The sequence below is a fragment of the Pteronotus mesoamericanus genome, unplaced genomic scaffold (assembly GCF_021234165.1).
Source record: "Pteronotus mesoamericanus isolate MK-2021 breed Mesoamerican mustached bat unplaced genomic scaffold, CSHL_Meso_final contig_1018, whole genome shotgun sequence".
In the NCBI taxonomy this organism is placed as follows: Eukaryota; Metazoa; Chordata; class Mammalia; order Chiroptera; family Mormoopidae; genus Pteronotus; species Pteronotus mesoamericanus.
In genome coordinates, this window is record NW_026555002.1 from 3,366,686 (window position 1) to 3,370,124 (window position 3,439).

Sequence of the window (3,439 nt, forward strand, 5' to 3'; positions counted from 1 at the left end):
TTTTGTGTCTCCACAGGCTCCTTCCGCCTCGGGATGCACGTCAGGAGTCAGAGGGCTGCGGGAAGGTAAAATCGATCCTAAACAGAAAGTCAAGCACATCCTGGGCGTAAAGCCTACTCATGAGATGTTGTGCATCCATCCGACATTTCCTCCTACTGCCTCAGTATTCAGGTTTGATCAGATAAGTTCACTGGTTTGCATTGCACAGCAGTGGACTATTTTTGAAAAGCTGTGCTTTTATTGTTATTGATAAGCCTCAAACATTTGTTAGTACCCCTCACCAGGGAGTCCAGCTGGCTTCTTGTGGGAAGGTTTTACTTGCTGACTAACCTTTGGTATCATACGCTCGGCGGGGTTGACTTTAAAATTCTGTCAGGATGACATTTTACGGCAAGCACAATGGGAAGGGGTCCCGAAAAGCACAATGTAACCCCTTCACAAACATCATTTTCAAAATGTATTACCTCCCCAAAAGTTATGCCCAGCCATTCGCTGTCGGTGGTGCTTTCCTGTTCCTGCTCCCTCCCCGCTCCCCAGGTACAGAGAGTGAGGAGGCCGTCTTGGCTTCTGGAACTCAATGCGCTCCAGTTCCCCTCACAAAGCAAAGTCCGTGGAAACTGCACAGAGCAGGTGAAGCAGGGACAGACAGACGCCATGAAGATGCCCATCATCCAAAGCCCAGCTCTGCCCTGTCCTGCCCCCAGGGCCCGAGAAGGCTTGTGAAAGGGCCCTCACATACCTTGCGCAACCAGCCGGATGGGCTCGGGAGAAGGTCTCTGTGCCTGCGGGGGTGGCCGCCACCCTTGCTGTCTACCCAGATGACCCCAGCGAGGCCCCTGGCTGACATGGGTGAGGAATTTGTAGGGGATCGGAGAGGGGGCCCAGCGCCCAGGGCTCAGTGCCCCAAAGCCAAATCCTATCTAAGGAGCACAGCGGAAGCTGGATTAGTGTCCACATGGGTGAACGTGTCATTTCAGCAGTTCCAGGCCTTCGGCCAGGTCTCCTTCAGGGTGGGAGGGCTCAGACGTGGGAGCCCTCCCGCTCGATTGGGCAAGGCACTGGGGGAGGGACAGTGGCTCAAGGAAAGCTTTTGGCCTAACCCTCTTTGGGTTCTGGAAATAGACTGTTATCCCTTTGAAGGACAAGGGATTTTGAGTCCTCAGCACATTTGATTAATTAAACTCAGCAGGTGGCTAATGCAACCTTGGGGGCGGGGATATAAAAAAAGGTCAAGGAGACCTGTCAACCTCAAAATGAACCCTCCTTCTGGGAAGGCCAAACCGGACAGGTCCCTCTCCTCCGGCCCACTGTCCTCTTGATGAGGTCACGAGTCCTGCCCGTTTCCCTGGTGTCTCTGGAGCCGTCCCCGGCTCTGCGTGCCCAGCGCCTCCCCGTGGGTCCGCAGCAGTCACGCCGCCCACCGGGACCAGAACGCCGCCCTGTACCTGACGGCACAGCTGTCAGTCTCCACCCTCCGGGCCCTGCTCTGCGCCTGGCTGCTCCGGTGGCCCATGGCTCTCCGGATACAGGTGCACCTTTAAAACTCTCCCGCCCCTCTGCGCGGCCCTGCGTTCCCCTCCCCGCAACGCAGCCTGTGCCTGTACTGTCCTCCCGTCCCCTCACCCTGCTGACTCGGCCTCCCTTCCGACTCCAGCTCAGTGGTCCCTTCCACAGGGGAGCCTTCGCTGTCCGCCAGCACCAGGTTAGAGGCACAGGGCCCTTGACGCTTGTGTGGAAGGTCACTGCGTGCCCCTCTTCCGCACCTGACTCCAGGATTCAGGAGGGCAGGGCCCATGCCGTCACGTCTCCCTCGCCTTCCGATCGCGGTGCCCGGAACAACGGCCGCTCCCAGGAACACCCAGGTAGTGGCCGGAGGGCACGCTGTGGCCACGAACCCACACGTTGGACTTGACCTGGTGTCTGGGGAGGAAGCGAGTCTGAGCAGAAAGCTTGTTTGGGGTGTTGGCATCTACAGAACACACCTTGCAGGATGATGCCTGCAAGGCCCTGCGGGTCCTGGCTGCCCCACCGCCTCCGACCTTACATCTCGCCAGCTCGCCCACTTAGCTCCAGTCCACGGGCCTCTTTGTCTTCAAACCACCCACAGGGCCTTTGTACCCACCCCGCCCCCGCCCCCCTCCCACGCCGACACTCTTCCCACAGAGAGAGGCACTCAGCTCACTCCCTTCCTTCCTTTGGATCTTGACTTCAATGTCATCCTCTGTCACCCCTCACAGAACACTTACATCTCCCTTCCCTGCATTATTTTTCTCCATATCACTTATCATCCTCTAACGCACAAGATAATTCACTTTTTAATTTTGTTTCTTGTCCGTCCCCCTACCACACCATCGCTGGAATGTAAGTCCCCGGAGTTCAGCAGTTTTTGAATGTTTTATATCTATCTCACCGCCAGCCTCTAGCATAGGAACCTCACGATACTTTGAGTGAATCAGTGAGTCTTTGGAGTTAACAGTGTAATAGCTGGCAATAGCTAAAGTTGGGGGGACTGTTTTTTTTCTTTGATTTCTAAGGAATTAAACTTTTTTTTTTTTTAAATAAAGGAATGGCAGCTACTAAGTGTAAAACAAATGGTAAAATTAGAGAAACATCATCTGACCAACGGGTTGTATTAATAGTGCCTTTTTCTTTTCCCTGTTTCTGATGCTTTGCTGCCTGGGACTGCGCGGACCCTGGGGTACATGCCAACTAGCCGGCCGGTGGCCTGCACACCTCGATGCCCTCTTGTCTCCCACGCAGAGCCACCGCTGCCCCGCCCTCACCATCCAGGGACCCTGAGGCCAGCCCCCACTCCCTTTCCACCCCCCGGGCCTCTGAAGTCACTCAGCCCGCCGGTCTTGAGTCTGCTCACCCTGTCTCTCCAGTTCTTTCCTGGGAGCCACAGAAAGACTCTTGCTCACGTTTTCCCCTCAATCCCACTGCCCCCACGCAACCCGATGCTTCTTTAGGTGGCCCTGTGTGGCATGGCCGTCCGTCTTTTGGGAAACTCTAACAGACCGTCATTTCACGGTGTTTGTCTCCTTATCTGCGGGCCTCGCCACACCCAAATAATACTGAAACCAACATTCGAAAACCTTGATGCAGTTATTGGCTCAGACAGAAACCATTCGCCAGTGCCAAAACCATTGGGTGAAGAGCCGATGGGAAAATGGCTGTCCCTATAGAACCAAGGGGACACTGTACGGACCGCATGCTCGTCACAGGGGCAAGCCCGACAGCGCAGCGGAGAGCCAGGCGTGCCCACGGCCCACTCAGCATCCCCGATGCTGCCAGCCCGGCGCGATGCGTCCCCTGGGGGTACTGACCTCATCAGCCTTTAGACATGACTCTAGTTTATGGGAAATACAAAAACAGAGGAACAGGCTACATGATGTTGCAAGAGAGCTACCAGATGGACCCAGAACGCAGCTGGAGTCTT